The following is a 22,533-nucleotide window of genomic DNA, read 5'->3' as shown; positions in this document are numbered from 1 at the left end:
ATGTGTGTGTGTATTTGTGTGTATCTGTACAATTACATAATTTCATTAGTTTTATGCTGATAGGGCTTATGAGCAATGACATACCATTAGTAATGAGCATATCTAGCACCTAAATTCTGGCTTTAAATATCAATGCAAAAACTTCTAAAAATAATAAGAAAGGTAGGATATAAATTTAACTAGAGTAATTAGTCTGTATTCTATATAAAAATATAATCATAAAAATCAATTACATACAATTGAATCGAATTCCTCATTTACAATAATAACACAGACACACAAAATACCTAGAAAAAATAAAACAAGAAGTGTTAAAAACCATATAATAAAAAACTTTAAAACCATATGGAAAGACACAAAAATAGACTTGAATTAATGGAAAGCCATACCAGGGTCTTGGATAGGAAAATTCAACATAAAAAAGATGCAAATCTCCTTGAGTTATGTTTTTAAATATTATAAGATCACAATTAAAATACTAACTCTTTTGCAGCTAGTCAAGATCTTTCTAAAATTAATAAAGAGCAAACAATCAAAGAGGAGCAGTCAAAGTCAAGAATGGAGTTCTAATGTATTTTTCCCCAAGAACAGCATGAATCATCATCCTCACAAATGCCACATTTAATAACATCCTTCACTTTACCTTAAAATCATTAGGTGGGCTTACTTTTTAAAGCCCACAGTAGCAGGACTCTAAGGAAAAAACATATTTTAAAAGGAGTTGGGAAAAGGAAGGGAAATAATATATATTATTGTATTGATTTGATATGTTTCTGTGAACTACTGGTGATATGCTTTGAAGTAGAGGTAGAAGTAAATCTGATTAAATTAATGTAGCTGTATAAGTGAGCCAGAAACTGAAGGCAAAGGGAGAGGAGTTCTATTAGGTTCATTGAATTGATTATGACTTGCCTACAGAGGCAATTTAAGAACTGGATATCTACATGTGGGACTTTGAGTCACCAAAGGGAACATGGTGATGGCCCCAGGACTGAGTTGGAAATAGATATTTCCAAATGGCCAGAAAAGGAAATAGGAAGGTAGCAGGGGACCTTTACTCTCTCATGACCTGAAGTCAGCCAAGTTCCATATTTCACTACTCTCTTCCACCAGCATTTTCTCATTGTACTATCATGATTCCTTCTGCAAGGTTGAGTGTGGAGTAGTGAAAAAATAGAAAATTTCAGTGAGAGAATAATCAAATAATATCATTAACAATTCAATGCACTTTAACAGTGAATAATGTACTGAACTATTTTTAAGCATTTGACAGTAAACTGAAGTTTAACTTATTGAAGACCACAACAGCTAAAAGTTATTTATGATTTGGAAAACACTTTTTCTAAATCGAAAATGTAATTTGCCTTTCCTTTTTTTTTTTTTTTTAAGACACAAAGAAATCTTCATCAAAAGGCAGAAACCCTGAAGATTTATTTAAGGAGAAAACTCTGGACAGTTTCAGTACATCACAGGACTGATTTTAGCCAAATGATTCCATTTGTACCTAATGTCAACTTTATTTACAAGTCATGAGCCAAGGATACCAAAGAGCAGTCCATGTTTTGTCCTCTCTACGTTTTGTTCGTCTCTCCAGTGAAGGGAGTCTGGACTACTATTCAGCAATGGGCAGGAGGCCAGAGTTCAGGGGTTGACCAGGAAGGATGGGAACGCTCCTTAGATCAAGGGCTCCCAGTAACAGGCAAATGAAAACAAAGGAAGATGAGAAAAGGGTGGAGGCTCGATGTGAGTTGCTGACTTTCTGAGTTTCTATTTTAAATCCCTTGCACAGAATCCCTAGGGCGGATGCCGTTCCTACACTATTATGGTCACCAGAAATGGGATTTGGCAACTTGGCTCTCTTTCCACCTCAGAAAGTCCAACACTGAAGCTTAACCAGGAAAAGTGCTTTAGCTCTTATTGTGAAAACATTATCTAAAGGTGTAGCCTTACACTGCACTTTGCCAACAAACACAAAAATGAGTATAATAAAACTAGATTCCTCAAGAACATTCAGTGCTCCATTGCAGAAAATATTTATCATATTAAAGCCACTGCTATAGAATGTTAAGTTCCTTCTCTCCTGACTTAACTGGAACTACATTTTGCACTCCTATTGTTTGTCCTCTTCTTTGATGTTTTCTCTGTCTTCTTGCTGTTTCCAGATGCTAGGTCTATGTATCCCCCAAAGGACATGATTCTGTTTTCTTTCTCTATCTGACCTTCCCTATATATATCAGTGAATCTCAGCTCCACCTTCTACATAAATAGTTCCCCAATTCACATTCTGACCCTGACTCCTCCTCTAAGATTCAGACTCATATCTCCAATTAGCCAATATTTCAGTACCCTGTCTACCTAGATGAACCTGTTCAAAACACCTTAGATGAAACATTCAGGTAATATTCCTTGTATAAAAAGCATGTGTATATAGCTATAGATGTCCTATATTGGCTTTTATAATCATAACCTAAGTAGGTGCATCCTGAATGCCCCCAAACACTCAGACACCTGGAATTCTTTAATGATTAAAAGGGGAAAAAAAAAGGCTGAAAGCCTCATCCCATACAATGTTCCTCTTGATCTTTTGAAGGATTCTTGAAGAAGAGGGAACAGGTGTGACAGAATGGGGGCTTATATTTCTACTAGTCACTTCTCTAGTCATCCTGTGCTCCAATTTCCTGCTTTGGTTAAATTCTGAGTCTTAAGGGCTGCTCTCTTCTTTATGATGCACATGTGCCAATGACTCCCAGATCCGATCTCTCCCTTGAGTGCTGGAATAAATTTCTTAAATGTCTCTTCAATACTCAACTTGGGTATCTCACACTTCAAGTACACAAAGCTGGACTGTCCCCCTCCACACACCTGTTTCTGTGATTTTCCCCATCTCAGAAAATGGCAAGACCATTCATCTAATTCCTTGAGCTAAAAATCTAGAAGTCATCTTCAATTCTTCCCTTTCCCACACATCCAGCAATCTCTCTGCTCTATTTTCAAAATATATCCTGAATCCAAGCATTTCCCACCCCTTCTGATATTTTCACATTCTCTCACCTGGACAACAGCAATTTTATTGACTATTGTTTTACTCTTTTCAGGCTTGCCACTCCACATTCTAATCGCTTCACAAAAGCCACCATGACCCTCCAAAACATAAGAACAAATTATCACTCCTTAATTCTAAACTGTCCAGTGGCACCTCCTCCAAACCCTTAAGCATAAAGTCCTCTGTGATCGTGCAGACACCTATTTCTCCATCTTCATCTCCAATCACGTTCTTCATTGTTTCTTAAAGCTCCAGCCACCAGTACTTTCTTATTCTTCCTTTAACACAACAAGCTCTTTGCATTTCAGGGCATTTGTACTTGATATTAGTTTCTACATGGAATGCTCTTTCACCAGATTTTTTATTCTCTATGATTTAGTTTAGATTTCTTCAACCTAACATGATTATCTGTGATTAATTTTAATCCATACTGTGAGGGTTCTTAGTGGTTGAAATGCTCTAAACTAGAATGTGCACTCCTTACCCAGGTTCTGTTTATTCCCTTAGGCCTTAATTTCTTTCTTTATAGCATTTATGATAACTGTAAATTCTATTACATATTTACTTGTTTACTTTTTCATTGTCTGGTCCCCCATCACTCCATAGAGTATAAGTTCCACAAAGGTGGAATCCCTTGGACTGGCACACAACAGGCAACCAATACATGTTTGTAGATTGAACATGTGGGACTCATCATTCAACTTTTTTAAACTTCACTTTTCTCATTTGTAAAATACAAAAAGTGATTAAAAGGTTGAGGGAAGTATACCCCTGAATACTTGATATTCCCTTTTCTATTTGTAGAGTAATTCAGCTCTATTTTCATCTGGCCCATCTTGGCTACACTCTTGGGGGGCATCACCATTCATATCAAGGATCCTATCAGTGTGTCTCAATAAACTAAAGACAGCTTTATATGTTAAAGAAATTTTGATATTTTTACAATTTTTTAATCTATGTATTTATTCTATCTACATATATATATTTATATGGGGTTATCTATGTATGCTCTATATGTATGTATTCATGTACTCTATATTTTACAGCACAACTAAAGTTTAGTGGATATTGTTCACTTGCATATTATTTATTTCAAACTCTTCTCCAGTAAGATTAGGGGTGGCAATAACAGTACTAACTGAAGTCTTCTCTTTTGCATTATAAAGACAGTTGTGGGCTTATACAGTGCTTACTGTTTCATGTGATGCCTCAGATTAACTTGAGAAATATCAAGCTGTGTAATTCAACATCAGCAACTCTGTTAGTGCCTCCTCAGCATAAGGTTGCTACTTTTTTCTCCCCTCAGCCTCCCTCATCTTATTTAATTTTCCAGAAGAAATGTCAAGATATAGCCTGGAAAAAGCCAAGTAGGTGCAGCAGGACTTGACCAAATACTTTGGTGGCTAACCCCAAACCATTTTATTTTGCAGATTCATCAACTATGTAATATCTGTATTTTTTTTAATCTTCTCTATTGCTAGTTTCACTTTTTAATTTTTTTAGCCTGAATCAAGACTGGTTGACTAATTTCCCTTGGAAATCCCGATAATTAATTTTTTACAGGTTAATCATTTTTATGAATTCGGCTGGGCACACTCCTGTTCTTTGAAAAGATCACTTCCTTTCACTGGATACCATTTCTCCTTTGCAATGAACATTTTAGGAAATCATTTTCCATGGCTACGGTTATATATTATTTCCTATGAGTGAGTGGCATATCCCATGATAACTTGCATAATTAGGAAGTAGAGAGTAACCTTCATTGAAACAAGGGTCGGTTTGAGACAGAGCTATTGATTACCAAAGTATAGTTTGATATACTGTGGGGATCAGGATGGGGATCCACCCAAACTCAACATGGAAGAACTGTTATCCACCAGTCATCTAAGCATGATAAGAATTTTGATGATGACAATAATAATAGTTTGATAACTATATATAGATGTCTATATTTATATATTTTATTCCAAACACCCTCCCCACTCCAAACTGGATGGTAAAGCAGGCAAGAGAGCATTCACTGAGGCCAAGATGAGGAAAATATCTAGTAATAGATACTAGAGAAGGAGGAACACAGGGCTTCCTGCCCTGGCATATCCCACCTGGCTGTGAGACCACTTTATTACTTTGGATACTCTCAGTACCTCTAAAAAGTTTTTGTGTTATGTTTCAATTATTAATACCATCTTTCAATCCTTAAGTCAAGACATTTGTGGGTATTAACCCATTAATCATCACCAACATCCTTGAGGAATTAGAAGAAACCTCATTTTGCAGATGAGAAAATATATAGAGGCTGAAATCAATTAAATAACTTGCTCAAAGTCACCCAGGTTTGCAAACCCAGGTCAGGTCCGTCTTATTCCAAAGTCCAACCTCTTAAATCCTAGGCTACAGAGCTCACCTTGTCCCCACTCCACTACAATATGCTGCAGTACATGGCGTGATTGGTAGACAGTGGTGAAAGCCCTGGACCCAAAGTCACCGGACCTAGTTCCAAGCCTGGCCTGACACTTGCCAGCTATGGTCACGTCGCCTACTTTCCCTCATATGTAAAATGGATTTTGATAACATTAGCTTTACCTTCCTTATCAGCATCAAATTCAATAACACATAGGAAATGCTTGTACAACTGCAATGCACTGTTTCAATACATGCCATTGTGTTTCTTTGGAAGCATTCTTTTTTTCAGATTTTTAAAAACTGAAGTATAGTTAATTTACAATGTTGTGTTAGTTTCAAGTGTACGGCAAAGTGATTAAGTTATACGTATACACATATTCTTTTTCAGATTCTTTTCCATGATAGGTTATTACAAGATACTGAGCATAGTTCCCTGTGCTATACAGTAGGTCTTTGTTTATCTATTGGAAGCATTCTTAAGTCACTTTTTAATGCAGATATTCTTTGTCTGAAAATGGATAGTTTGCTCCTCAAGGGTAGTAATTAGGCTATCATTTCTTGGGGCTGTTTGCTCCCAGAATTCATCTTGTGCTTGACAGAAAAGCCCCTCCCATCCCACTCCACTCAGGTTCCCATATTTATTTTACCTGATTAATCACACCCTCTGTCCCTTGGAGAGAGAAGGCAGAGGGGAACTGCTGAGAGCCCATGACTGCTGGGTACTGATGCTGAGTTCTAGGATGTGCAGTGAGGTGCATATGTATTGGGGGAGGCATGGATTGAAGGAGGGGGAAGCTCAAACAGATCTAACTTGTGTAGCTTTGGCTTATGTCTCTTAAAATAAAACTATTAGCAGACTTCCCTTCTTTGATGTAATTTCCATCCCTCTCTATTAGTCAATTTACCTGGCCACGTTCCTGAGATATCTAACCATAACCATGGGAGAGACCATTTTTTCTGATTTATTTATGTATTCCCCATTTCACACACTCTGCATTGATCATCATCTGTCCTCGTGAATTGCCCATAGTGATCAGCTCAATAAGTATGAGTGAAATAATCCCTTGGGCACCTGGACATTTTCCTGATCTTCTTGCTGGCTTCACTCCAGTTAGAGGCTGGGTGAAATACTACTTCAAAAAAATTCCTTGTAGTAAAAATATCACCAGTGTCTTGGTGTGCCTCGAGACCCTTTTTCTTCCTATTAGAGGGAAATGCACTCCCAGTTTCTCTCTCATACACTTATATGTATGTGTACAAATATATGTATAATTTTTTGCTTAAATAAACATATAGATAGATAATATTAATTGCGCTGGGATTAGTCAGACCACTCTCCTTGTGCAGCTGATCACAGAATAATAGTGAAGAAGGATTTTATCCCACACAATACAGGAAATGGTTTCTTTCTCTCCTAAGTGCTAACCTTAGGATTCTCTGTTAATTTCCCAGGACTACCATAACAAAGTATCCCACATGACATCCTTTAAGCAACAGAAATGTATTTTCTCACGGTTTTGGAAATCAGAAATCCAAAATCAAGGTGTCAGCAGGCCTATCCTCTCCCCAGAGGTCTGGTGGTGGGGGATGCGTCCAATACCTTTCTCTTAGCTTCTGGTGCTACTAGCAATCCTTGCCTTGTAGCTGCACAGCTCCAATCACTGCTTCTGTGGTCATACGGCCGTCTCCCTGTGTCTCCACACTGTCTTCCCTTGGTGCGTGCCTGTCTCTGTGACTCTTCTATTCTTATAAGGATACTAATCATATTGGATTAAGGGCCCAAGCTATTCCAATATGACCTCATCTAACACATTACATCTGCAATTACTCCATTTCCAAATAAGGTCACATTCTGAGGTTCTGGGAAAGACAAGAATTGGAGGGGCCCCTATTCGACCCAGTACAGATTCCCTATGATGCGGCAGCCAGAAATCAAAACCTGCCATTTCTTTGTTGTTTTGAAGGAATATTTGCAAATAGCTAAGTGAACCTGCAGAGGCTTCAGGAGTAGGTTCTGGTGGAAAGAACAGGGTGATCAGGGCTGACCCTTCTGGCCCTACATCAGAACTCTTTTTGCACATACCTTCTACCTAAGACCTCTTCAGTCAGGTATATAGTGCTGATATATAATACTTGAGCTCTAGAACACAGAGTTTTATAATTACATTCACAATCCTTTATCCTCAATTCTAGAATCTATAAAGAACTGAAAGCTGAATTTTTTATTTTTTTCTAAATTGAGTACCAATTCTCTTCTGGTAGCAAAACCTGACCTGAATTGACATAGGCCTCTTTATAATGTGAATATTTACATGTTTCACTGAAAAATTACTGTATTATATTAAGGGGTGCTGTCCAGACACCCCTTAACACTAGGAGTTTTATGTTATATACTGTATATGCTCCCTATTACTTTTCTTAATTCTGAAAAAATTTCTAAATATGAATTCCCAAATGCATCTGGCTCGAAGGATTTTGGAAAAGAAAATACAGGCCTATTCTTTCAATTATTTTTAATCCAATCAAGTAGAAAAGCTGCCACCATTAGCTTTGAGCTCTTCTAGTTCAGTGGTTCTTAGACCTGCCTGTGTACTGCAGTCACCTGGGGAGCTTTGGGACGATGTGAGAGAGTAGCATTGACATATACACACTCCCAAATGTAAAACAGATAGCTAGTGGGAAGCAGCCGCATAGCACAGGGAGATCAGCTTGGTGCTTTGTGACCACCTAGAGGGGTGGGATAGGGAGGGTGGGAGGGAGACGCAAGAGGGAGGAGATATGGGGATATACGTTTACGTATAGCTGATTCACTTTGTTACACAGCAGAAACTAACACACCATTGTAAAGCAATTATACTCCAATAAAGATGTTAAAAAAAAAAAAAATCCTAAGGCCTGGGTTTACCGGAGGCCAATTTAATCGGAATCACTGCAGGCAGGACTTAGGCATCATCATTTCTGAATCTCCCCAGCTACTTCCAATGTCTAACCAAGTTTAAGAACAATGGCTCATCCTAACCCAGTCATTCCCACAGTCCTTTCCGGTTGAGCCAATCCGAAGTCCATTCCACACCCTCCCATGACGGGATCCTGACAACACCCCCCCATCACCACCACGAGGCACAAACAGCTGCAGACAGCAACTGAAATTGGTAAAAACAAAAGGAGTTCAGAGGTTATGGGCTGAATTGTGTCCTCCTGCCACTGTCACCAAAATATATGTCCTAACCCTGAGGACCTTATTTGGAAATATGGTCATTGCCAGTGTAGTTAGTTAAGATGAGGTCATAGTGGAATGGGGGGGGGGGTGTCTTTAATCGGATACGACTAGCATTCTTGTAAGAAGAGTAGAAGAAAGACACACAGAGAGGAGAAGGCCGTGTGAAGACACAGAGATTCCCGGGACAGCCATGTGACAACAGAGGCAGGTATTGGAGTGATGCACCTAAAAGCCAAGGATTTCTGGCAAACACCGGAAGCTAGAAAGAGGTAAGGAAGGATTCTAGATTTCAGAGGGAGCATGGCCCCAGCTAAAACCTTGATTTCAAACTACGAGGATAAATTTCTGTTATTTTAAGCCACCTAGTCTGTGGTACTTTGCTCCAGCTGTCCTATGAAATGAATACACCCCGTTTGTGGGAATGAAGCACAGCCCCGTGTTGGAATGTCCCCAAAGCTCTCAAGCTCCACCATGAACAGCAAGTCATGGATGTCAAAGCACTGTAACTAGAGGTGATTGAAGGGGACAGCTGCTTCGCCATGAGAAATGGAAATAATCGTAACTAACGTTTATCGAGGGCTTCATACCTTCCAGGCACACATGACCTACACTAGCTCATTTAATCCCAAACAACTCTTTGAGTTAAATACTATTTCAATCCTCATTTTAGAAAAGAGAAAGCTGAGGCTCCCAGAGAGGAAATAATTTGCCCAATGTATTACAATAATGAGAAGAAGAGCCAGGATTTGAACCCAGTGGTACCTGACCCTAAAGCGCCTGCTCTCCATGTCAGCTTGGGAGAAGAGTCTTGGTGAGCCCAGGGATCTCATCAAGGGCTGACTCTTTCTTTAAGAGTCAGAGGCTTAGTTCAGTCCGTTGCCGCTGCAAGAGTGGGAACCATGGCTCTGCAGTGACAAACACAGGAGTCTGGCATTTGCTCTTGCAGCTGCCAAAAAGAATTAAACCAAGTGAATGAAAGCGCAGGAAAGGCAACAACAAAAATGCCAGCACCAGCAGCAGCAGGAGGGAGGGCCCAATTACTACTGGTTGAAGTGTGAGGAAAATTAAAGTTGGTGATGGTTCAAGGTTCTGTTGAAATTCCAAAGCAGTGGGCTTGCATAACCATGAAACATGGAAATTAAAGTATTACTGATGCTCACACTGTTTATTTCAGGACTTCATTTTCTGTCTCGCTTTGTCTCAACAAGTCTCAATTCAGTCACGCACTAACCACCACAGAGAAAGGAAAAAAGATAGAGATGTGTGTGAATGTGTGTGTGTGTAAAAATGTAAATAAATTAGGAACAGGGAAAACTACAAAAAGCATAATCTACTTTGCTTCTGGCTATGCCCATGAATATTAGGAGAACTGAAACAAATTGCAACCATGATAAGGTCCCAACAAATTAAAAACATTTTTCAGGCAAAAGCTTTCTGAATTCACCAACCAAAGCATTGATAACTTCTGAATCTTTGACAATAAGTCACTAGATACACTGAGCATTTCTTATGTCCCAGATGCAGACACAGTTAATCCCCAAACGAACCTTCCAAAGAAAGCACGATTATCACCATTTTGGAGAGGGAGAAACTGAGCTTACAGAACTGGAATAACTGGCACCAGGTAATAAAGCTACTAAGAGGAAGAAACAAGAATTGAAACCGGGGTTGATTGTCTGATCTGAAAGTTAGATCTCTAAGTCACTGTGTCATTTTTCTCCCGCTGTACTTCTGCCCTCTAGCTGACACTACCCACCCTGCATTGTTCAATGCCTTCCCTCCCCTTGGCACTTCTCATAGTTCTGTAAGTGCTACGTGTGTGTTGATGACTAATTGCACAGCTCTATTTTTCTCAGACTAAAGATTTGAAGTTATCAAATCAGCAAAAGCAACCCAAGCTTACCTTCCCACACACTTGATGACAATGCCTTCTTCAGTGTGTTTGTACTATACTTGAGGCAAACAATGGTTTTTCCCATAGCCTTTTCAGAGCAGAGTGACTGCACAAAATTTCAACTAAGGCTCCTGTTCAATTTTCCTAACGCAGTACTCACTAGCCAACTTGTAGTTTGAAAATTAAAAAAAAAAATTATATCTGCACACCAAAATTTGATTTCAATTAGTTCCCTTAAACAAAAGAACAGGCCAAAGATGGTTGTTGCTTACCCTACCCTTCCCCATCACAGAGCAACAGCAGTATAACACAGTAGGTCCTGGGGAGTATGGCAAAAGTAGATTGTTTTTATGCCTCGTCCTTTCAGAATATGGATAAAAGACTAAAAGATCAAATTCAGCAAAAGAAATGCCCTTAAGTAATAAGATCATCTTTTTAAAAGTTCAGAAACTTTGTAAAGATTTAAAAAAATGAAAAAAGTAAGAAAGTGAATTGGAAAACAATATACAGATTCTCAAGTTCAGTCTGAATAAACAATATTTGGAGAAAATTTTGCCTCACTGATCATGATACTTTCTGATCAATTGACAAGGATGGTTATAGAAAAAGAGTTCTGGGTCAGAGATGGTGCTAAATGTTCACCATATCCTGTTTCATATTCCTCATTCCTGAAAATAATAAAAAGCTGTATTTTCCCACCCCTCGAAGGGTGGTGAAGGCATAGGATGAGTTCTAGCCAACAAATTGTGAACAGAAGTGACAAGTCACTTCCAGGATGAGGTGCCACATGGAGGAAATTCAATTCTCTATCGCCCTCCCTCAGTGATCAAGGAGGTCTCTTACCGAGATGCTAGAGACATAAAATCCCCTGCATTGTTGAGCTCTGGAAATGTTGCCCTGGAGAGTCACCAGAACCTGTAGCAGATTTCATGCAAGTGAGGAGTATAATTCAACAGGAAAACCATTTGAGCCTGGTGTTTTCTTTGTGGAAAGGGTTTTAATAAGGAACTTTGTTTCTTTAATAAGTGGAGTGATATCTTGAAATTAAAGTATTACTGATGCTCACAATGTGTATTTCAGGATGCCATTCTCTATCTCACTTTCTCGCAACAAATCTTGATTCAGTCATGCACTTACCACCATATTTATACAGGAAACGTTGTCCATTTTTCTCTATTTTTAATCTCTTTTTTTGTATTTCATTGACTATTTTACTCTTGTATATATTGTTTCCTTCTTTCTACCTCTTTTGGATTTGCATTATTTTTTTTCCAGCTCCCTAAGGTGGAAAGGTGTTAATGACTTCTTGGGTCATTGATATTAGACTTTTCTTTTTCAATGTGAGTATTTAATATTCCATGTGTATTTGAAAAAAAGTACATTCTCCACCTGTTGGCTGGAGTGTTTTCTGACAATTAGGTAAAGATGATTGATGGCATTGTTTATTGAAATCTATATCTGTAATATCTTTTTCCTTCAGTTGTCCTATTGATTGCTTAGAAGAGGGTATTAAGAATCTTTCACTATAATTGTGGATTTTTCTATCTTTCCCTTTGATTCTGTCAATTTTTGTTTCAGGCGTTTTGAAGTGCTGTTATTGATATTAGGTACACATATATGTCTTCCTGATGAATTGGTCCTTTCATCATTATGAAATATCCCTCTATCTCTGGGAATCTCTTGTCCTGACATATTCTTTGTCTGATATTGATAGTCACTCTAGCCTTCCATTTGCTTTCAACTTATTTGTGTTTTATATTTAAAGTACATATCTTACAGACAGAATGTAGTTGGGTCTTTTTAAAAATCTAATATGACAATGCCTTTTAACTGGAGTGCTTAGAGCATCTACACTTAATATCAGTTTTGAGATAGTTGGATTTAGGTCTACCATTTTACTATATGCTTTTTGGTTGTCCCCTCAATTTTTGTTCCTTAGTTCCTCCTTTTCTGACTTCTTCTAGATTAACTGAATATTTTTAGAATTCAATTATAATGTATGTATTGAATTTTTATCAATATCTCTTTAAATTTTTTTGTTGTTGAGATTACAACAAACCTTTGACTTTTTAGAGTCTACTTAGTGTTAATATTGCATTACTTCCCAAAAAATGTAAGAGGCTTGCAAATATGTATGGCCATTTACTTCTTTTCTTTGTCCTTTATGCTAAATTTGTCACATGCATTACATCTATATACATTGCAAAACTCCATAATAAATTATTGTTATTTTTACTTTAAAATCTTCTTTTAACTAAGAGGAAAGTATTGTCTATTATATTTGACATTATATTTATGAAGTCCAGGGCTCTTCATTTCTTCCTGAAGACCTGAGTTCCCATCTGGCATCATTTCTTTTCATCTTGAAGAACTCCCTTTAGCACTTTTTATAGTGTGGGTTTGCTGGTGACAAACTCTCCTACTTTCTTTTTATCTGAAAATGTTTTTGTTTTGAGTTCATTCATTTTTTTCAGCTTTATTAAGGCATAATTCATTCTTGAAGAATATTTTTACTCGATATAAAGTTCTGCTTTGAGAGTTTTTTCTATGTAGCCCTTAGAAATGTTGTTCCACTCTTTTCTGGCTTTCGCTGTGACTTATGAGAAGTCACAAATGGTTTTAATCAAATTGTTCACCTGAATGACTGTGTCTTTTTTCCTCTGCCTGCTTTCCAGATTTTCTCTTTATCTTCGCTTTTAGTAGTTTGACTGTGATATGCATAGTTGATTTTCTTTGCATTTATATCTTTCTCATTCACAGAACTTTTTGAATCTAAAATTAATTTTTAAAAAAATTTTATTAATTTGGTTAACTTCAGTAATTGTTTCCTCAAACTTTTTTCTCTATTATCTATCTCCTCTTTTTATGAGGCTACAATTAGCCTTTTTGAAATTGTCCCACTGGGCCCTAAGACTTTGTTCTTTCTTTTTAAAAAACTGTTTTTTCCTCTGTTGTTTAGATTGAATAATTTAAACTCATCTATTTCTATGCTTACTATCTTTTTGTTCTATCATTTCCAACCTGCTCTTAAGCCCATCCAGTGATTTTTTTTATTCCAGATATTTTATTTTTCAGTTCTAGAAGCTTATATTGATTTCTTATAGCTTATATTTCTCTGTTAGGATTTCATATCTTTTCAATAATAATGAACATACTTTTCTTTTCATTTTAATTTTTCTGCCTGCGTCAGGTCTTAGTTGTGGCACTTGGGATCTTCGTTGAGGCATGCAGTCTCTTTCATTGTGGCGCAAGGACTTCTCTCTAGTTGTGGCGTGTGGGCTCCAGGGCACATGGGCTCTATAGTTTGCAGCAGGAGGGCTCTCTAGTTGAGGCATGCGGGCTCAGTAGTTGTGGTGCGCAGGCTTAGTTGGCCCGCAGCATGTGGGATCTTAGCTCCCTGACCAGGGACAGAACGCACACCCCTGCATTGGAAGGTGGATTCTTTACCACTGGACCACCAGGGACGTCCCTGAACATCGTTTTCTTTCCTTCTTTTTTTTTTTAGCATAGTTGTAATAGTTGCTTTAAAATCCTTGCCTGCTAATTTCAAACTTAATTTTTTTTTCTGGATATTGTGATTTTTATTTTTTTGTGGTATGCGGGCCTCTCACTGTTGTGGCCTCTCCCGTTGTGGAGCACAGACTCCGGTCGCGCAGGCTCAGCGGCCATGGCTCACGGGCCCAGCTGCTCCGCGGCATGTGGGATCTTCCCGGACCAGGGCATGAACCTATGTCCCCTGCATCGGCAGACAGACTCTCAACCACTGCGCCACCAGGGAAGCCCTATTGTGATTTTTTTTTTTTATTGTGGAGACTCTGGATTATGTTATTTCCTTCAAAGAGTATTAATCATTTTATAGCAGATAGTTAAACTGGCTGGAACTCAAACTACAAATTCTCTCTACCCTGCACTCGACAGCAGCAGACTCCCTTTTCCATTCTTTTAGCCTTTGTTATGTTGTTTGGAGTCTGTTCTTGAAGCCAGAAGTCTGGTGATTTTCTAGCTAAGTCTGATGATTTTCAGCCCTACAGAGTTTACACTGGGGACTGCTGTCACCTTAAGAGTATTTAAAGATTTGGAAACTCAATCAGCGTTCTTCCCTTCTTCTAAGTGTTGAGTCCACTCTAGTATTTTCCTGGTTTGGTCATTTTCATGAGCCTTCAGGTATTAGTTCTTTAAATTTCATCCAGTGTTTACAAGTATTACTTGCTGTAGGGTTAGTCCAATAGGACCTACTTGGCTATTTTGAGAAGTAACACCTCCCATGAGTGAGGAATAAGCTTTGTGTTACCTACAGGTATTAGGAAGCGACTTGTACTGCAGCATGATTTAGGCTGTCTTGACTACTACAAGGTACCAACTACAGTATTTTTGTTTTTATTTTAAAATAATTCAGTTTGTTTTGGAAGCAGAGCTTCTTGAGTTTTTATATAAGGTGTTTAAAAGTATAATGTCATTTTTATTGGCTTTCATAAATTTGCTGTGGGACATTGATCTTGCAAAATAAAATTTGTTAGTCATGGTACTTTTCACAAGAGTAACCCTGGCAAAGTTAATTGATTATTTTATTCAACACTGATTTTCTTAATATTAGTACCATACCTTCCTGCCCATTGAGACATCCTTAATTTTTTTCCTTGCAATTTAAATTATTCTAGACATTTTATATTTTTAAAACGTAAAGCTTTAAACCAAACCAGCTAATTCTTCATGTAAGTATTTTATTTTGTTATAGAATGATGCTGCACTTCTTTCCCTCTCTATAATCTATCTCTACTCCTTCCCCTCACAGGAGCCTGCATTGATAAAGCTAATTTCATTTCAAACACTCAATAGAATTATAATAGTAATTAAATCGCTTTTACTTTGAGCTTTTATTTAACATTCACTGATAAATTATCAACGCCCCACTATTCACAAATCTATCATTTCCCTCCAATCTTTGATAGGTGAGGGTAGGGCTACCTGTGGTTCACATATTCACTGTTAGTAAATAAAACATGCAGTGTCTAGGAAATTATATAATATTGTCCAACTTCACACATTGGGATCATATACTTTAAGTTATAAAAAAATTCTCAAGACAAGTTGGGGATTTAGGTAATTGCCCAAATTCTCTACTGGATTCAAGAATCTCAATTCTCCATTCTTAAGTATCTTCCTGTAATTTAAGAAAAACAGAGAAGTTTTGCTCCCATTTATTGCCTACCTCTTCTTCCATTCATTCATTTACTCTATGTCCTTTTTGTTTCTCACCCCTGTGGTCCCACCTTTTCCAGTTGGTGTCAGTGTTGTTCCCAATGGCTCCCTACTTCAATGGCACAGGTTATTATAGGTTCTTTTTTTTTTTTTAATAGGAAAAGAGTAGAAGAGAAAGGAAACTTATTCTGCCCTCAGGGTGTGGGGTCAGTGAGAACATTTTTTTCACACTGCCTTGATTAATTATTCTATTAGCATTATGCAAGCAAGTCTGCACCCTTCTCATATTCTCACCTGGTATGCCTTCTAACCTGACAGAAGAAAGGAGAAGGGGAAAAAACTAAAACATTATGACACCTACACCAGGTGTTGCAATAGGTACATTGGAGCAGTGGTGAATGAAAGCTTGGTCTAGTGGAAAGTCAAGTATATATACAAATAATTCTAACATAATGTGGAATAGATCAGGGCTGCAGGATTTACAACATTATCAAGTACTGGGAAAGGAGTATAACTCTGTTACTTTGCCTAGAGGGTTTCAGAAAGTTTTAAACACAAGGATATGACATTTGAACTGAATTGAACTGAATCACACCATTAGCCCTTAGTATGACAATTCTTTCTACCTGCAGAATCCTTTCTCAACTCTTTCCGACACTACTGACTGACACTATTCTTCAGGCATTTGCCTAAGTGTTACGCAGTTACAAGAATCTTCATGATCTTCAAGAATCTTCATGATTCTTCAAGAATCTTCAGTGATGATGAACTCTACCACTCTCTATCACAGCTCCCTCTTAATTTTCTTCCTACAGTTAATCACCTTCTTTATTGATGATATATTTAATCATTTTTTGCATTCATTCATTTACAGTCTGTTTCATCAACTTGAATGTAGGCTCCCTGAGGGTAGGAATCTGCATCTTAGTCACTATTATATTCCTGGTGCCTAGCCTCATGTCTGGCACATAGCAACTGCTGGATAAATTTGATCAAATTAATTTTAATCTAGCTGTGTGTTTTTATGTCTATCATCTCCATTAGATTGTGAACCTCTAAATAGAAACCAGTTGTAATCATTTTGCAATTTCTTTTTTGTACAGCAATTCCTCCTGTCCTCTCATACGTGGTAGGAGCTCAAGAAGTTCTTTGTGCATAAATAAATACACAGATTATTCCATTATCCACTACTTTTATTGGAAGGAAGGTTAAAAAAAATTCTAGGCTGGAATTTAAAAAAATTTATCAGAAAGTTTAAGGAAAACATAAGTTGTGTTACTCCAACTTAAGCAAAAACGGTTCTGCCATCTCACAGGAAGAAAAACAAAGACAATCTCTGAGACCACTTTCTATATTTTATTGGGGATAAGATAGTGACAAGATGAAATATTCAAGAATGTGACCAATAAATAGAACGCTGTTGAAAATGTTTTGATTTTTATCCTTGGACATATCTTGGTATATTAGCAGTTTACAAGGTGACAAGAGATGACATTTCCTCCCTGCCAATGTTTGTACATTCTCTTTGCCTGAAATGTGGCAAACATCTTGAATTTATTCCTTGATGTCTCAATTTTAACTTCACGAGGCCCTTCAAGTGGCAATTCTACCAGCATGAAGATGAGTCAGAGCCAACAGAAGTATAAACTTTTAAGAGTAAGCACTGTCTGATTTTAAAACCTATACTTGCCCGTAATAAAACTGTTTTTTAGTTTTATGCCTTAGTAGGACTTTTTAAAGTCTAGTACCCATTTCCTATCATAATAATCTTGGAGTCCTTGACCAGGGTTAAAGAAACCGCTATAAAGGTCAACTGAATGATAATTAAACATCTGGCCAGAGCCTTTGCTGTTGAGTCCATTCAAAATGAACAAATATTGAATACCTACTACGGGCACAGCCGGAATCAAATAGATATCACTGGTTCTGTCATTGTGTGCAGTCTGGTGGGAGATGCTGGCATCAAAGCAGGCAATTACAGTTCCAACATGGTGAAGGCTAGAACAGGGTATACGTGTGATGCCATGATAGCTCTTAGGAGGGGCACCTAATCTACACGCAACCAGGAAGAGCATTCCCCAGCTGCATGTCAAATGCTATAAAAGATATCTTGACCCTGGTTTATTTTTTTCCAGAATAATCTGTATCTTCAGAGTAGCTTTTCTTTAAGCACTGCCATCACACTCTTATTTATTGAATTTTATCCTTAGAATACTCAGTGGTAATTGATACTCAATCTATCCTATGTCTAAATTAAGCTGGTGCTCACATAACAAAGCCACCTCTGAACTCCAGGTTATGAGAGTTCCCTGCTGCTAAAAAGACACATGTTTAGGCTAGTTTTTTGTCGCTCAATAACTAATCTTCAGTGTGTGAGAACCAAGACTGATCTGCTTTATATCTCCAGAGTAATTATTATAGCAAGTATCTGGTGCATCAAAATTTTTGAATTGGTGGGGTCTGAATTTATGAGATGAACTAAACTCGATACAGAAAAGCAATTAAATTTTGTAAAGCATAGGTAAGAGAGAAAAGCTTAAACCACATCAGAATAATACCAAACTCTTATGTGGCATATCTGGAGAAGTTGCAAGGTAGAGATCTCACGGAGATACTGGCCATTGGAGATAATATGGTCAGATTAAAAAATTCTATCTACCCTACTCACATGACCCACTAGTACTGAGCACTTACTCTCTCCCAGCAACCAGGGCAATTATAGCTTATTGTATGTATTGGCTTAGGTGTTTTTCTTTACTATTAGACTGAGAGTTTCTTGACAGTTGGGATCAATTGGTCGTGCAGTTGAATCCTAACACCTAACATAGTAGTAACATGACTGTGGTACATAAGGCAGGTTCGATCACCTGTATTTGACAGTATTAATTATACTGTCAAATAATTAATTGATTGGTTGAACAGTTAATTAAAAATGCTGAACATTAAGCAAATTGAATAGCTCCCTGAAGACAGCTATCTCTGTGGACTGTTTTGTTCACGTTTGATTCCAGAGCACTTAAAGACACTCAATACATATTTGTTGAATGAGTGAGCAGAGTCACTCATGTCTAAGTACAGTAATGTAGATGTGTCTCTACAGACAAAACTTTATCAACAGAGTGAGAATCCTGCAGATATCTAAAAGATGCTTAGAGTTGCAGGAAGAACCCATAGAGGCTACTTAATTCAAATTCTCATGTGTCAGTTGAAGAAGAAGAAGCTTCCTTAACCTGGATATTCCCTTTGCTTGTCCACTCTGGTGCTGAACTTCAGGAACAAGCAGTGGAAAGTATATCTTGCATAGGCAGAAGAATAAGAAATAGGGTTTTTCAGCCTCCAACCGAGAAACATAGTTTACTTATTTAGGATGGAATTTTATTTGCACGTCAAGATCTATCCAGCTAGGATTAGAGCCATGTGAGAAAGAAAAAAAAAAATCCCAGCCATCATAGCACTGGCAAAAAAACATATTTTCACAGGTTAGCAATAAAGCAAAACATTTTTCATTCTTGCCTCAAATTTTTGGCACAGTCAGGGGACAATTTTCTCAAATAGATGGGAAGAGCAAAGGGGATGGCAATATGTAAGTGGAGTGATCATAAACACTGGAAAAGGACGAATATTCTAGATGCTGGTCAAAGGCCTGATTTTTTGAGGCGTCCTTAGCAGGGTTTCTTGCTTGCTTTCCGCGTCTGTTTCTTTCTTTCCTTTTTACTGAAAGGCATATTTTCCTATCCATTAAGATTTATAGTTTTCTGCCAACTACTTCACTGGAACAAGTTTTCCCTTTAATTTAACAATGCACATATTAGACTGTAATGTACCCATAAAAACTTCTTCTCAGATAGTGCATTTCTTTAGGACTCAAGACAAATAGAAATGCAGTATATGCCATTTGAAAGCAAGTATCCCTCCCACTTATTTATTAGGCGAGTGTGTTGGTGCCACCGTCGTTTCACCAGGAAGGTCAAATTCAATAAATTAAACATCTCCAGGTTGGGACAAGCATATAATCTAATGGTTTTCCAGAAAAATAGGACTGTCATTGACTTCTCTGGCTCATTTGATCTTCTGTATGGCTTACCCGTTAGCTGGGCTCCAAGAAATCCATCTTCATTTTCCTATCGTTGCCAGACCCATGGACTTGGTGGCATTCACCACAGCACTCTAAAAAAAATGAAGGTTTAAAGAAGGGATTTAAAAGGAGAGAAAATTTCTTAATCATGCTTTCATAACTTTTGGTGAACAGTTGGTTTAAATTTCCAAATCACTCTTTTCAAAAGGATAGTATCAAAACACATGCAAAAAATAAAAGTCTAAATAAAGCACAATAAATTATTTCACTGCTAAGGTATTAGATTTCAAAGAGAGAAAAGAGTATACATAAGGATATTAGAGTGGACTCTATTGGATCTTTGGGAATTGCTGTCAGATATTGATGAAAACAGAGAGACTGTAGGAGATCAGATAAAAGAGAGAAATGATTACATTTGGAAGAACAATGTGGACTACGTGGCCAACAGAGATTTCAAATGTAAGCTAATAGCAACCCACGAAAGAACAAAGTTGGAGCCAGTCCCACATCTTTAACCACATTTACAATCATTCAGCATCTGTAAAAATTTTTACATAGCATTTTTCCTCATTTCAAAATTTTCAAAATACATATTTAATAGGTTTAGCATGTCAGTCAGTCATTTCATCCACGGGCAGTGAAAAGGATTTGTGTTTTTTAAAAATGATCTGGGTTTTGATGCCGCTGCCCTTTCAGCTCTGCCCCAGCCAGCTGGAATCACGGCTGATTCACAGCCCAGTGATGCTGTAAACAATGTGTTCTGTACATTTCAGCATCCACGCTGCTGAGAAAACCCATCATCTTATACTTTCATCTTCTTTCTCCCAAGTTTCACACCCCAGCAACCTGGAACAGAGGGAGTGCATTTTCAGATTGCTTACTGTTCTCCTTACCTTACCAAAAATCACCAAAGAGAAAAAAAAGATAAAGATTTTCCCAAAACATGTTCTCCTATCTGATAGGAATATTAACCGTTCTATTCAAAATGATCAAAGATGACTCAAACTGAAACAAAATTTGAGAAAATAATAATTGAAAAGCCAGCTGGGACAGTAATTGGGAAATTGAGCTGGGTCGGCCAGTTCTGCAAAAGCAGGGTTGTCAAGTACACCTGGACTGAAAGCCCCATTTGTGATGATCTCATTATACTGAGACAACTTGAAGTGGTCACAGCACGAGTGGCTGTCTGTTTCATTTCAACTATATAGATGTTACTTCATCACAAGATGCAAGCTTTCCAAAGTACCCCCAGTTGCATTCCATCCTTTCTTTCTATCCCTAGTTGTCTGTATTTACACCAAGTCAACAATTGAAAAGAAGAAAGATAGTATTAACAGATGTCAAAGGCACGCTAGAAGGGCATTCTGAACCAATTAATTAATAGCATAGCTCCTACTCCTCCTATAGCCTAGGATCAATTACAACAGAGATTTGCTTCTGGATGGAGCATCAGTACTTCTATTATGGGGTAAAAGCACCTCAACTAATAGCTGATTGTCTTTGAATTGGAGAGCTTTCCTATCTTTGTGGGCAATAGAAAAGAAATACAAGAGAAATTTGTAGGTGAAAGCCTCTCAATGCTACCCAAATTTTACTATCATTTATAAACCCTAAACTGACTTGATATCAAAACTTTGGTGTTGCATAAACAGAGTTTTGGAAAGTTTTTCCACTCAGCTCATTTCATCTGCCATCTGTGACAACTCCATATTGACTCCATATTTATGTGACTCTATATTCCAGAGGTTTATAACAGAATACTGTGACTTGCCGTTGAATTACAAAAAGAATTATGCAAATATGGTATAACACAGAGCATTTCCTTAGTGGAGATAGTTTAGGAAGGGGGTTTATTTTCCTGATTTTCTTTCTCAGATATAAAGTCTTCCCAATTTTACTGGAAGTAGAAAACGTAGCTCAGGGTAGTACAGCATTATTAGAAAATTTACATCTGTTGGTACTTTTCAGTAATATCCCTGGGACAGATTTTGGAATTTGTTTCAATCTTGATTAGAGTTGACAAAATGAACAACAACAAAAAATATTTCTACACAATGGCAAATCCTTATTGAAAATAATACTGTTTTAGTTTGAAAAAAAAAAATTTCAAGGATAGCCTTCCACTTTGTATTTTGAAAGAAAAAAAAAAGTACTAGCGAGAATTAATGTCTTCCTCATAAGAAGTTACATTTTCTTCTGAGATGATTTAGATGTCAAGATGGTAGGAATATGGGCAAAATAAACTTTTAGTTAAAATGCCTTGCAATTCTATAATGAATTGATGTCATGGCTCTTTGGGTGTTTTTCTTCCCGGGGTCTCTTATCACCTTCTAATTTCTAGATAACAATCTAATATTGTGATTAAGTAAAAGTGCTCTGGGGTGAGACATCCTGGGCCTGAGATCTCAACCAATTCCTTACTAACTGTGAAATTAACAAGTTACTCAACTTTCCTTAGCCTCAGTTTCCTTAACTATAAAATAGTGGCCATATTTCTTCCATCGTAAAATTGTTGTGAAATTGAGACAATGTGTAAAAAATGTTTCACTCACTGCCAAGTATATAGTAATTGTACTATATGTAATATTAAATTGGCAAAATTTTTATAAGAAGAGGGTGATTATCTGCTGCTTAGCAATCTGGCTAAGGAAAACTATAAGACTTGTAAAGTATGGAAGCTCTTTTCCCCCCAGGACAAG

At 37.4% G+C, this 22,533-nt stretch overlaps 1 long non-coding RNA gene across 2 annotated transcripts in view; it reads right to left on the bottom strand.

Annotated features, from left to right (window-relative positions):
* LOC137220110 (uncharacterized) overlaps window positions 1-22,533 on the bottom strand; it is a 350,093-nt gene that overhangs the window by 115,726 nt on the left and 211,834 nt on the right. For both annotated transcript variants that reach the window (XR_010941473.1, XR_010941474.1), the window contains one exon: window positions 19,844-19,926. This is a non-coding gene — a long non-coding RNA (uncharacterized lncRNA). The remainder of the gene's footprint in view (window positions 1-19,843; window positions 19,927-22,533) is intronic.

Source organism: Pseudorca crassidens, chromosome 2 (assembly GCF_039906515.1).
Source record: "Pseudorca crassidens isolate mPseCra1 chromosome 2, mPseCra1.hap1, whole genome shotgun sequence".
Lineage (NCBI taxonomy): Eukaryota > Metazoa > Chordata > Mammalia > Artiodactyla > Delphinidae > Pseudorca > Pseudorca crassidens.
Note: the sequence above shows the minus strand (reverse complement) of the source record. Positions and strands in the feature narration are given on the sequence as shown.